Source organism: Struthio camelus, chromosome 20 (assembly GCF_040807025.1).
Source record: "Struthio camelus isolate bStrCam1 chromosome 20, bStrCam1.hap1, whole genome shotgun sequence".
NCBI lineage: Eukaryota > Metazoa > Chordata > Aves > Struthioniformes > Struthionidae > Struthio > Struthio camelus.
This window is the reverse complement of record NC_090961.1, coordinates 9,345,424-9,359,978: the sequence shown is the minus strand read 5'-3', so window position 1 is coordinate 9,359,978 and position 14,555 is coordinate 9,345,424.

The following is a 14,555-nucleotide window of genomic DNA, read 5'->3' as shown; positions in this document are numbered from 1 at the left end:
GTCAGTCTCCCCTCTAGCTCTGAGCACGAGAGAGAGAAACTTAGGCGCTGCGAGTTCAGAACGCTTTAACCCCACTAGGATCCTGCTGTGGGGAGAGTTCAAGCAGCCTGTTCAGTTTAATTGTGCCTAGAAAAGGTATTTAAACCAAAGTTACTGCTTTTGATAGTGCTTTGGTTGAGCAGATGTTTTGTTTATTTCCCTGGATTTGTTTTTTTTTTTTTTTTTTTGGGGGGGGGGGGGGACAGTGATTTCAGGGAATTTAGTGCATCTCTCTTTCCTCCCCGGATCCAAAAAGCCTCATGTTGCCTTTCCTTCTTCTATGTCCTTGCCCGGGAGTGGTTGAGGGCCAACCAACCTGATTCCTGTTCTGGAAGCTGCGTTTGGGCTGCTGCAGGTTTTCTTTTGAGCTCTCCGGTGAATAAAGGCAGGCTGAGAGAAAGGGGTGTCCCAGGGAACTAACCCGACGTGTGTGCTGAGTGTACGTGGTGTGTATGTGGATGCACATGAGTGCACGGGTGTATTCTCCACCAGAACAAGGCAAGGCTGCTGCCTTCTTACTATTCATGTCCAGCGCCCAGGCGCAGACTGCATTTCGACAAGACATCTTCCTGCTTCTGTGTCACAGCCCGATCTGTTCCTCTAACAATTTCTCTCACTGTCCTAGCCAGTTTCCAAGGTTCCCATCCCTGTAGCATCTATAAGATGATACATCCAAGCGCTAAAACATGTCTGTGTTCCTTGCAATGGTCCTGGACTACTTCTTTAAGATTGCAGCAGGAGGCTCAGCAGTCTAGCCCCAGGCACTTGAGCACGTGCTTAATTTTAAGCCAAGGCTTAGGCCTTTCTGCTGAATCGGGCAGTGAGTGCTCAGCAACTTGTAGAAACAAACCTCAGATACAGGGAAAATTACAAAATCATACTCCTACCTCTATTTATTGTTTTTTCTACATCATATGGAAATTTATGTGAATATACAAACGAGAAACAGGCGCTGGAGCTCTGGTGAGTTAGCCAATGTGCTACTAGTGCCCAAAGTGCTGGCCATTGTTGATGCTTTAGGAGAACAGAATTAGAGAAATGAATTCTGGCTCCAACAGCTGTCCAGAGACATGGCTTCATTTTTTTTTAACACAATGCCTACTGTTCTTGTGAAAAACCATCCCAGATTCCCCAGCTGCTGCAGTGAGAGCTGGCTGTTCAAAAGGATCCCAATCCAGGCCCAGAAATCCAAGGCTCATCCTATATTTTTCAATATGGAATAGGTGTTTGCAAGCAGTTTGCCTTTGCCAAATTCTGCATACAAAGGGTCTAGATTTGCACAGAAGCTGTGTGTAGCCAGGCTGGCCAGTTAGTCTCACGGCATCCTGAGAACTGTGTCCACACAGTGCATGTGCCAGAGGGGCAAATCACTGCTTCAGCAGTGTAAGGAGTTAAAAGCCATTTTTAACAGCTGACTGAGGGAGGGATGGGGCTGTGCCACTGCCATTACCCGGAGGTATGAGGTGTGTGGCCATGAAAATGGGATGTGGCTTGATCCCGTATGTGCTCCACAAATGACATCAAGGCTTTTTAGAAGTGGAGGGAAGGAGGGAGAAGAGAAAGCTTACCAACCAATATGTATTAGAGCCATCTCCAGTTTTTCTTTTTTTAAAGTTATGGTGAGATGCAATCTATCCCTTTTCGGAAACCACATCTGGGAAAGGGGAAATGCCACAATGAGCTGTGTACCCATTATCTGAGCTGAATGGAGCCAGACTGGACTGCAAATTCATATCCAAAGTGTAAGCCACTGTGGTTTATACATTTATTTGTGTGTGTGTGTGTGTGTGTGTGTGTGTATAAGATTTATTTATATCCACCTACCATTGAAAAGTGGTGCCCTTACAGAATCATCATCCTTTCGTTTTGTTTGTTTTCCTAAGAATGAGCAGTCTTTTTTATGGGATGGGGAAATTGTTTTTTTATTTAATTATTTTTTGACTCAGCTTTGGGAAGAAAACTGGGATTTGCAGAAGACTAGGAGAGAGAAATCTGAGCAAAATTTTCCAGGAAAAAAAGCTACTCCTGCAAATTAAAGCTGAGGAAAAAAAAAAAAAAAACCTCCCAGCTATGCAATTTCCTCACTTGCTAATAATTATTAGAGGTTCAAATGTTTTTGACAAATACATTACCACTTGTGCTTTGAAGATGTAAAGCTTTATATGTGCTAAGCGTTATTATTGTTTCGGAAAGATTTTTGTCTTGACTAAATTGTAATTTGGATAATTGCGTTCTGCCTACCCAAATCCACCCTGCAGTTTCAACTGGGTGTGGAATCCTTCCTCGCTGCCTGGCCTACACCAGTTAGTTGTGCTGTGGTGTGTGATTAAACATCTGCTCCCTGTTCCTCGCTGGAGCAGGGATGCGTTTCAGTGGAAGGGCCAGGGTTGGTGAAGTAATGTCACTTGCTAGAGGTCTACTCGTAGCAGGGAGAGAGGCAAGAGTGTTGAGACCATAGTTAGTAGAGTAGGTGGAAATGATTTGCTTTTCCACGTGTGCTCGCTGCTTTGGAAATTCAAGCCAGTTTTGCTTTAAGCTAGCCAAGAATTTCAAAAGAAACTCTGGATTTTGTGTGTCTGTGTTAGTTCCTCAGCAGCCTCTGCCAAGGCTAGGGCGCAGAACAAACACAGCCTCACGTCAGTTGACTGCTCTCTGAGAAGATAAGGGGAATTTTTGTGCAGGAGCAGATGCAGCCTTGGGTGCAGAAGGGAGAGTGGGCTATGAAGCCTCGTGATGGGAGCAGCCTCCTATGATGGGTGCTGAAGTTAATGGGGGAACTCAGACTCCTCACGGTATTTCTCTTTAAGCTATCCATTCCTGTCCATTAATGTCACTTCAGGTACTGCAATATAAAGTCGATATAGCTGTGACGATTTTGGTTTGCTAGCCCAGATGTTGGTCATACTCTGGCCCAAGCTTTTTCCTGTGTTTCACTGGGGGGGCCCTGTAATGCTGTGGGTGAATGGTAATCCATGGTTATATCCGCACTCCAGGTGCCCTCAGGGGTGTGCTGTCCATTCAGGGTGTTAGTGATGGCAAGTGAGGACAGGGGCCTATGGCAGGCATCTGAGAAGATTGGGCTCCTCAGCACAGAGGAGTGGCAGTGGTAAGCACGGACCATATCAAAATTTGAGTCCAAGTAGGCTGAGCTTTTTGGTGAGCCAAACAAGTAGATTGGAGGGTATCAGGGTATGATCCCCATGGCCTGAGAACTAGCAATGATCTCAAGAACCAGTTTGACCCAAGCAGACTGATTCGCCCCAGTACAGCCCTGATTGCAACAGAGATATGCACCCATACTGTATTTGCCCAACCTTCCCACTCCCCTCTTTTTGGAAGTAGGACCCTTAACTCTTAAGACATTTTGAGGTGGGCCCCGAGGGTCACTCCTCAAACCTGTCTTCCATTCAGCACTGCAGTGGCGCAGCATCTCTGACAGAGACAAAGCAGCGAGTGCCCAGCAGTAAGTCTCAAGGACTCTCTGAAGTACCTGTAAACTGGTGCAGTAGGTCTAACAACAAACATAAAAGCTTCCATCAAGATTTCTTTCCCCAGGGTTATTGCACTTGTTGTATGAGTGGAAACAGCAAGTTCCCCCTTCAGTTGACAGCTCTTGGAGGGGTCTGATGTTCAGCAAATGCTGAGGCTACTTCAACTCCTCAAACAGTTTCAGCAGAAACAATGGATGTTGTTCAGTGCTGTGTTGGGAACCCTGAGCGCTCCTAAACAGGGAGATAAAAGGAAGGAGTAAAACGATGTGTTTGTCCTTATCTCTGAGTAGGTTGGGAGCAGGAGGAGGTAGGTGGAAAATGAATTTTATGGATTTTTTTTCTTTCTACCATAGGCACTTGGCTCCGGAGCTGGAGCTGAAAGAGGAGAGACATGATTCTACCAATGAAAGCATAAGAGTTGTCTCTCAAGGACTCTTCAGTGGGATAGGGCTAACATGAGTCATCAGTCATGGCAGCGAATAGGGATATTAGCATACTTTTGACTAGCATTTGCTAGCGTGGATACAAACTAGAGTGAATCTGACACATCCAGGAGTCGTCAAGCCTCTTGTGCCCCAATGCAATACTGGTCTGCATAGCTCAGTAGCTCTGATGTGGCATATTTCTTGTTCACATGCGGAGAGAATTTGCAGTGCAGTGTATCCTGCATGCATTGTGCTAACCAGGCAGGACTTTTTCCAGAGCTAATTTATTTACAGACAATGGTCATTTTCCCAGGTTCCATCATTTTTCAGCTTGGTGTAACAGGCAGTTACAACTGGGCTGTGGATATACTGGAGAAACAGCACCAAGAATCTGGGCAGCTCAGACCTGAACAGGGTGCACACGGCTCGCTCAGCCTGTGCTGTGGAGGTGAGTTCTGCATTTGGACTTCTGTTGCCTCTGCCTCAAGTGAGTGACCAGAAAGAAGTCCTCAGATTTCTCCCAGATAAAGCTCTCAGGCAGAGAAAGAAGTCATATCTTGCTGTTCCCATATATATGGTAACCCTAGAATGAGCCTTGTCTTGGGGTGCGAACTGGTACACCATTGCGTTAGTGGACGCTGTTGAAAGCTCATGGAACCAAGAATGAAGAAGGAAATATGGGTAACAAGATGACATACAAGTATCCTCTGATAAGAGCCGATCGTTTAGGCCTCATTCGGAATGTGTCTATTTTGCAGTTTATGCCTGTAACTAAGAATTCAATTGATCTGCTTTTAACAAAACACTTGATTTACTGAAAAAATGTGAAACAAAGCAGAAAGTAATGGTAGGAAAAACAAGGGGGTAGGGTGAGGAAGCCTACTGTCATGGAAAGACAGTCTTCATTTCCCTATCTGTGTTTTTACCCTTTCGTCTTTAGGACTAACATTTCTTCCTTCTAAGTTCAGCATTTTTTCAGGGTAGGAAATGAGACTGCACTATACTCAGAGAAACTTGCTGTTTCATGCCTACTTGCCAGTATGGATGTTAATCAACCAGAAAAAATCAAAATGACAAACAAACAACAGACAGCTCTACTATCTGGGGTTCATTAATGCCTAGCGACCTTTTAAATCTGCAAGAAACCAAAGAGAAATGTACAGAAAATGAGAGGGCTTTCAAGTCATTTTGCCATTAATTTCCACCCATTTCCCATTTCTCCTCTCATAATGAATGGCATATCTTGATTGTTTTCCCAGGGTTTTGCTTTATCTGAGTACACGTAGAGTGGAGCTTTGGCCCACCATGTATAGGGGATGGGAGGTAGAGTCTGTGTGGAGGAATGGTGTGTCTTACAAGGTTATTTGAAGCTGATTCTCAAGGGCATTGTTGTCCTCATCTCAGAGGTTGGAAATATGAGCAAAGGGTAGCCTGTATCATGCTTGGCATAAATGCTCATTGGAGAGACATCTGCACTATCTGCTGAGGAGGGTTAGATGTAGGTTCATAAGGAGGAGCTAATAGCCAGTGTGGACTTGGACTCTGGGATGCATCCAACACTAGGAAAGGAAAGAAAGATAAGAGCTCACTGGGGAAGATGAATTCTTCACCGTGCGGGCACCCTATCACTGGACTGCGGGAGCCAGTGAGCAGACAGCACTGACTGAAAGGATCAGTTCATGGATATAGACAGGCCAGTCATCAGGTTGCCTCTCCATGACAGGCTCTCAGGGCTAACTCCTCAGCTGCTGTGAATAGACCTCATTGTGGTGGTGTTGGAGCTGGCTGTAGAAAATTTAGAGAGACCATCTGATGTCAAGATTTTCTGTTCTGTCTAGAGAGGAATATTCTGTGAAGCAGGGGTTGATTTTACCGGGTTTCATGTGGGAAGAAAATGAAATGAAAAATGAAAGTTCTGGCTATATCAGAATCCACCATTTTGATGTTTGTGGAGCTGACTGTTTGATATGCCTCGCATATTTTTAATTTTGCAGTTTGCATTCCAGCAGAATCCAAACTACAAGTGAAAAGGAATATATTGGCCTACTTGAGGCTAGCCCTCTGCTCCTTCACTTGGAGTCTTTTTCGTGGAGGACTTTGAGATATTGGGCTTTCTCACCTAACTGGAACAGAGGCAGCAGATCCCTTAATAAACCAGAATGTCTGTCCTCTCATCAGTACTGTTCAGCTCTAAATGTAGTCACCTTTTCCAACCAAAATGATGACAGCAAACAGGAATAGGGATGGAATGGAAAGGGCTGTTTTAACTATAATTAAAACCACTTGGGGCCATCTTGTATACTCCCAGAAAGTCCTATTCTGTTGGGACCGTGACTGAGAAACCACTGATTGTAGATGGAGAACAGAGAAAGGGAGAAAAAGCATCACCAAAGGAGGAGGTGTTCTGAGTAGTCAGGATAAGGGGTCATGAGGGCAGCTGGGAAAGGTCTTCTGTGTTTTACTGACTTGCTTTGATGGGAAAAAAGACTTTTCTGAGAACAGATAGGAGATGTCCAGCATCTATTTACAATGCTGTTGTCCTCCCCGACATCCTGTGTGAACTTCCTTCATTGAGGAAAGAAGATGAAGAACTTGAGAAAAGAGAGAGAAACTCTAGAGAATGGAAATTCCTTTTCCTGCTCCCCAAAGTGACCTTGCAGTGAGACCTGTTCTCGCAGCCTGGAAGTAGTCCCTATTGACACCACTGGGAGCGTCTTGTACCAGTAGAGTCAGAACCCAGCCTCGCCCTGGCACTGAGGTCCACTGGCAGCATGGAGGAAGAGGAGCCCAGGGATTAAGAGTGATGAAGCTAGAAGTGCTGGCGTCACACAGGAGCAGCTGGGAAGGATAATTTGCCATCTGTGCTAAGTGGTTTCACCCCAGTGCTGTCAGTCACATCAGAATGCAGAATCGGAAAGAGACCTCCTATTTACTGTGGGGAGGGGAGGAAAAATGAGGGGGAGAAACCATCTGTAAAAGGGAATCAGGCCAGTATGTGGCCTAGGAGAGTCACGTCCAGAGGGGCCTAGCTAGAAAGCACCTGGCATTTATCTGGCACTTGTGAGACTGCATAAGAGCGATGCTGTGAGCAGCTGTGGGAAGCACATGGTGAAGACTGTAAAGGGACAGCAGGCACAAACTGATGGTGTCAGGGATTTGGAAAGAAGGAGACATGCTGGTTGTGCTTTGCCTGCTATAGCTAGACCTTCTGGGAGCTCAAAAGGGGCTTTCCAACACCCTGCCCTTCTCCTACTGCTATGTAGAATGGACTACCAAAGTGAAAAAGAGGAGGGGAAGGATCCATTGCACTATGAGAAGGCAGTAAAGAATGGATGGTTTGCCAAATGGTGTGTGGGAGCTGAAAAAGAAAAGGGGCACGTAAAAAAAAGCACGTAAGCTGTATGTTCAAAGTTGACTGTGAGGCAGTCCCAAGTCAAAGACTTGGTTCCTCTGCTGAAAGGGGTTATGATATAGAATGAGAATTGTGCTTGAGAAATGAGACAAGAAAGGTAAGTCCAGCAATAGTCCAGCAATACAGATGTGAGATAGGGAGGCCAATGGAGAAGAAGAAAAGAAGAGGAGGAGTAGAGGACACAGCTGTGTTTGAAAGAATTAGTGAAACAGAGAACTCGGAACAGATTTTGTAGGATACGTTCCCCACTTTGCAGGTTTACCCGTCACCACCTCGTATACCCATTTTACAAACGGTTCCTGTGTGACAACAAAACAAGACGAGATTGCCATTGTATTGCCACCGTACTGTCTCAAGTACATAGTGGAGAAAGCCTCAGGAATGGACACCATTGCTTGTTCATCCGTCATTGACTTTTGCACAGGTCACCTGGCGTGGAACTGAAATTGTTGTTGAAAAGTTAAAAACTGTACACCTTACTCTTGAATACTCAGTGGCTAATTGCTCTCAGTTCATGTGGTTCTACTGAGAAAATAAAGTGGAATCTGCTTTCAGTCTGAGTAATTCATATGTGTTTGTGACGTGATACTCTTTTAAGTTGCCTGTAAATTTAGATGGGAAGCCCTAATGTTCTTTAACTTTCAGGTCCACCATTCAGTGCCTCTCTTCATCGTCCTTCCAGCCTGGAAGACCATTGAGTAGATCTTATGAAAATAAGTTAATGTTCTGCAAAGTTACGGGGGCAAAATCCTCGACTGGATTTGCCTCCATTTTCTCCCAGCCTTCTGATAGCTCTGCAGTCCTACAAGAAACCAAAGGGGAAAATGGTAAGAGTTGATACGCTTCTTTTCTCCTGGACTGTCAATTCAAATCTGGACCTAGGCCACGCGTATTTTCACACTATTAGCTTCTAATGGCTTCTTGCTCTTGGCTCAGTTCTTACTTGGTAAGTCACAGCTGTGTGCATTGTTAGCTATAGCCTCCCAGTTAACCTCTTGCTGGGAATCTCAGTCAAGATTATGACCTGTGCCCGTGTGATGAAAATAGCCTGTGTGTAGCAGCTGCTGTCAAATACTGCTCCTTCCAGCATTCACTCAACAGTTGTTGAGCTGTTGTCCTACTGACATGGATGAGGATCAGCTGTTCCAACAGAAGGTGTACTTGTAATCCATATCCCCTTGCTGTGTTATCTGGGTCACATGGAGATGCTGATGAACCCAATGACAGCTTTTGCTAAAGGAGCTGTATCTTTTAGCTCAAACACTGGAGACTTGCGGTGTGGAGGTCTGCAATGTGTTGGTGTTCCACTCAGAGGTGCTTAGTTCATCTCTGGATTTCATAACCTACTGGATGGGGTGAAATATCTAGTGGACTTCACTGTGAAGTGTGGAACGTGGTGGATTGTGCCCATGCTGTCCAGTTAGATATAGTAGTGTTGTTGAGAGAGATGTCATGGCAAAGCTACGTTAGATGCCTGCTGCAAAGTCTAAGCAATTTCCACGGTGCAGGAGTAGAAGACTTAATGCACTCCAGTCCTTGATTTTACACCCCTGTTCATCAGGAACGGATTTTTTTCCAGAACGTATAGTCTAGTTCCAAAAGGTGTGGACGCAGGAAAATCATGTGGCCTCTTATGCCAGGGGTCAAACTGAATGGTCCCTTTGGCCTTAGGATCTCTGATTTGATGAGAAGATCACGTCAAAGAGCTACATAGGGCAGTATGACCTAGTTCATGCTTGTTTTTAAATCAAGCAAGTCTCTGAGAGTGGATAAGCATCAGTGTTTGCACAGCACACAGTGGGTTTCAGGTGTAGCTGTAGGACAGGTGGAATAGGGCTTAGTCCTGCTGTCTCTTTTCTTATGCTTATTCTTTTCTTATGCTTATTCTGAGGAAAACACAGGAGGTTTCAATGTACAGGCCTGGCTGTCCGGCATGAAATTCATTTAAAATTCAAAACCTAAATTGGAAAAAAAATAGCTTCTAAGAGTTCCATGGAAAATCAATTACCCAGCATGCAAAGGTGGTGCTGAGAACACTGCTCCACGAAAAGGGCAAAATTCCCTGCAATTTTCATCTATTCTTCCTGTAATTTTGTCCCACCTCTCATGATGTGTTAAGTGAGGGATGACTTTCTTGCTCTACTTTTAAATATGCTTACTGGGGCTGGAGGGTGGAGAGACCGAGAGAGAAAAGCCCATTCCAAAAAATGTAATTAGGGTGATATTACTGCATGAATTACTCATTATATTTTGTTTAGAGCCGTTATTGGCTTGGAATGGTTCTGAAATTGAATTGTGCTGCAGATTCCTAGCTCATTTTACCTACACTCATTCATGGTCAGGAATCGCATTAGAATTGGGGAAGAAGAAAGTGTGGAAGGGGGAGGGTATCCAATAAGGGATGAGGGACTCTGTAAATAATTTCTTCCCATGCAGAAGCTTTTATTAGACAGACAAAGAACCCACACTGAAAATTACTCTTTGCCCCAAGAGTATCCATTATCCAAATATCCTTCGCAGGACATTGACTTTTTTTTTTGCATCCATTGAGCAAAACTGATTTGACATAGACAGCCCTAGGTGGTATTCAGGGTTAGCCAGCTGTGGGGAGAGCGAGGCTGCCTTGGTGTCCTTAACTCAAAACTTCTCCGCTAAAATGGTCATTTGTGGTGAAGATGTTTAATGTGTATTTGCCTGCCACTGACAACATTGACTCAAGAAGGGAGAGATGCTATACAGCTCTTAAAAGCACTCTGTCCTCTGCTTTTAGTCAATACCGATCTGAGATGGGTTTGAACCCGTGACCTAGGAGCAAACAGCTCATCAGTCTAGTCTCGCCTCAGTTCTTTGCCCTGATGTTCTGTGGAGCTGCAGTGATGAGCTAAAGGGCCACGGCATCCCCACAGACATCTTTCTTTCCTCTCGAGTGTGCTCCTGGGTCTCTCACATTTGCTCTTTGGAGACATGAGATTGTCACAAGTCTACCTGCCATTACCTAGAAGATGTGTGGTGGTGGGAAGGACAGAGCATTTGACAAGGTCACTGTGTGATAGATGGACACCGGGGCACAAGCAACTCCCAGGAGTCTGATGAGGGAGAATAAGGGCAAAGTGGGAGATGGGAAGAAATATGGGCTCATCTCAACCTTTGTGACCTCTCTCCAAGGCAACGGATTCACAGAGGTGGGGAAAGAAGTGATGATAGAAATAATTTTTCATGAGGAGGAACATGAAGGGACTCAGATGCTGAAATGCCTTGCTATAGCTCCTGTGAGGATGTACACAGCTGCCTGAGCAGTGAGGGTTTATGGGGCTTTCCAAGGTTGGCATGAAGAGCACCAAAGCTGGCCCCACTGTGGCAGTGTTGTCTACACAAGGTGGCAATCACTGGCAAATCACAGTGAGGGAAGGTATCTGGTGACCACATCACTGGGAACTTCAGCTTGCCGTGGTCCCTGCTTCGGTCTGTGCTTTGCAACAGACCCCCCCCGAGTCTTCTGGTGCCTTGGGTTCACAGCTGTGTGGTGGCGATCACAGGGGTGCAGTGAGCAATTAACTGCGGGGGCCACAAGAGAGACAAAAGCAAGTTTCCTGCGGTGCTAATCATTTGTGGCTTCTCCCATGTCTAGTAACGTTCCTGTCTTTCCTCTACTTGGCCACTTGTTTTTCATGGAACCTGTAAGAGCAAAATAGCTTTGCATCAGCTGTTGGTTGAAGCTGGCAAAGAGGTTCAGAAGTTATGGGGAAGGGAGGGATGAGAGAGAGAGAGAAAAAAGCCTGAGCACAGTCACATTAATTCAGAAAATCAAAAAATTCTGAGATAGTGCTATGTAGGAGAAACTGTGACACCAAAGCACCACAGCTAAGGATAGGGAAAGGCAAGGAAGAAGACAAAAAGGTAGTGAGCTGATTAGTGTTAACATTTCTGTCCTCATACTGTGGTTGTTTGTTCCAGTATTCAGGTTTTTGTCTCTTTGGTCCCTTTTGCACTGAGGCAATACCCCCTTGCATGCTCACCTTTCAGTACCTCTGGCTTGGTCTTGAGATTGGCTGTATCGGTGCATTGCTGTTGCGAGAGAGAGTGCAGCTCGCCGCGGGCGAAGGTGCACTGTGTGATCTTACCTGATGTGGTCCTGGCAACCTGCGAGTGAGCCCTGGGAGGGTTTGAAAGAGCTGCCATCTGTGAAAGAGGGCAAGGGAAAATATTTCTTGCCTCCCTTTTCCTTAAATCATCTCTCATCTGAATAAACTGGGAGTATTAGAAGGGGATTATCTACCGGCAGGAGAGGTGTAATTCATTTCTGCCACTGTCCGCATGTCAGGTTCGATTTTAATTTCAGATACTGTCAAAGCCAGATTAAAGCTGTATCATCTTGGTAGAAAAAACGACCCATCCTTCCCACCCATCTCAGTGAGCTACTGGGACAGTGACTCCCATCCCTCCCTCCTCTTCCCTTCAAACAGACTTACTTGGTCTTGGCACGCAGCTAAGCCTCCTGTGCAGACACCTCTCCGCATCTCCCCAGCAGCTCATGCAACTGAGCAGCAGAGCCCCCGTATCCTCCACATGCCAGCCCTGGGCTGCTTTTGTGGTGCCAGGGTTGTACTTTATCTGGGGTTCACCGGAAGGGGTCTGGGAAGTATGGACATACTGTCAGTCACGGGCACTGGTGAAATGAGATTCCAGTGTGGAGGGTGTGTGAAAAACAGGGAGCGGGAAGGGATGGTTAGGGTGACAAGTAAGGAATGAAGCTTTTGGAGGCAATGCCTCTTGAAAGAAGATTTTGGCATGTGCTTGGAATCGGAGGCACACCAAATTTGTAATAGCAGCGTTACACGTTGGCACTGCATAGACAGAGGGATAACAGAGAGCAATAAGGAAGTTATCCAAGGCGTGAAGTTTCCTGCAGGTTTTGACTTTCCAGTCTGTGCACCAAGGTCTCTACGCATGCGTGTGTAGGCAGGGGTTGTTTTAACATCTTCATGGCATGGGGGGAATCTCCTCTCTTCTGACTCTCTGGTTTGACTCCTTTCCCCTTTCGCTCTCCACAGAGGAGGGATTTGCAGCTTTCTCTTGCCTTTTTCCTTCTCTCTTTACAGGTCTTCCACTAGGTGTGGAAAATCCTTCCTGCAACCTCCAGGCTGCCACGTTGGCCAACAGCACCAACTAAATCACGCCTTGTCCTCACCCACCAGATGCCTAAATAGGCTCATAGTGAGCTCCCTACTCATGCTCTTTCCACCTCCCTTCCGTGCTCTGTAATCCGCCTGGCTGTTCCCCAGTCCCTTTACTGGCTGTTTAATGTTATTTCTCCCTCGCTGTACATATTGGGTCAGTCTAAAATCTGCAGAGCTCCAAGAGCCTGCTCTGATTTGCACTTCTGCTAGCTGTGGTCACTGACTTTGCAAGTTGATGCTCTGGTTTCTTCTCCCATTAAAGGGGTCTACAGAAATGGAACCACTTTGCTAGGGTAAAGATGTTTTTAAGTGCTTTGAGATCCTTGGGTGGAAGGAATGGAAGAGCCTTGTTATACCTTCTTCCCTGAGTGACTTTGTGCTTCTGCTCATCCAACATTTAAAATAAAGTGCTTCTGACAAACAAGAGAGAAGACGGACTTTATTAAAAATAAACAAATCTCTTGAGATTTGATCAGGCACAGATAACTCCTTCTGGATTGTACTAGTATTTTGTTATATTTCTTAGTTATTGGACACAGCAGCACTAAAGAAATGCTGCGCTGATATTGATACAATGGGCCTGCCATGGAGCTGTGTGTGTGTGCAGGTGGATGGGTGATTCTGATGTTTATCATGACAATTAATGTGCTAGTGGACTCTTTTCATTACAGCTGTATTGAATCAGAGATGCAGTCAATTCAAGCAACCAGCTGGGCTTTCCCTTTGAAAAAAATATTGGAAATATCATTAAAAAAAAAACAAAAAGAATGGACCTGATGCTCAGTATGTTCCTTCATCCCTTTGCTTGCTCTGTATCTTTCCCCACCACAAATTCAGCTTTACTCAGTAGCTATTCTTAGCTATGCTGCATGCCCCACCTTGGACTGGGAGGCTGCATGAGGAGGGAAGTGACCAGGCTCATTTTCCTAATTGTGACACTTGCATAAGTCAGTTCTTCTCTGTGCCTCAGTATACAGCACAGTGATAACTGCTCCTGCCTCTTTGGAGACGTGGAATGGCAGAGAGCTTAGCAAAAGGTTTAGCAAAATTCAGGCTTTAGAAAATATAACTCAGCTGTATTTTTGGGTCATTTTGCCATGTCTGCTGTTTACCATGTCGGCTCTTGACGTGAAAGAGAGCTTTTGGGAAAGAAGCATTGGCTTTACCAAAGTGCCAGTACACACTACCTTCCATGTCATACTGTGACAACACCAGATAACGTTTAGGGAGGAACTCACATGCCCCAAATGCTACAAAGAGTAATGAAGCAAAGATAGGTGCTGTTAATAAGGTAGACTTTGGTTCATCCTGCCCAGCTAATATGAGATTTACATACCCTACTGCAGAGTCCCAAAGACACCCAGAGTCCAGCTTAAGGCTTTTTTCTATATTCGTAATGCTCTAGCCTATAGAATCAGCAAGATCATGCTGGTCTCTGCCCAGCTCTGCCTTCCCTGGCAGCTGTATTCCCTTGGAGCAATGCAACGGGTATGTTGTTTTGGGGGCATAGAGGTGCAGCCTACCCAGCAGATGTAGGATGTGGTTTGCTCCTGCAGGAGATAAGATTTATGCCTCAGAGTTCTGCATAAATCCTAGATTTCAGGGACTCCCAGGGGCAACCTGCTAATGCCCGAGATCTAATGCCTAGATTTTGAAAGAGCTGGTGGTGGCCTTGTGGATTCTAAGCTGGAGAAAAGTTGAGTCTGCTTCTGGCAGCTCCTAAGTGTCTAGGGATCAAGGGGACGCAGGCCTCCCCTAAACCTTTACAAGGTCTTGGGCTTCATAGGTGAGCATGCACAAGGAGCCCTAGTCAGAGGTTCCTTTCACGTCACAGCACATGCAGATTTCGTGGCACACACAGGACGTGAATAACCACTACACCTCACCCATGCTGTGACCAGAAGCAGTGTCACTGGAGTACGTTTTGGAGCTCCAGAGAATTAGACAGTTCCCTTCAATCTGAATGCCTGCAAAATAGGGCTTGGAGGATAATGCTCTGAGATAGCACTGA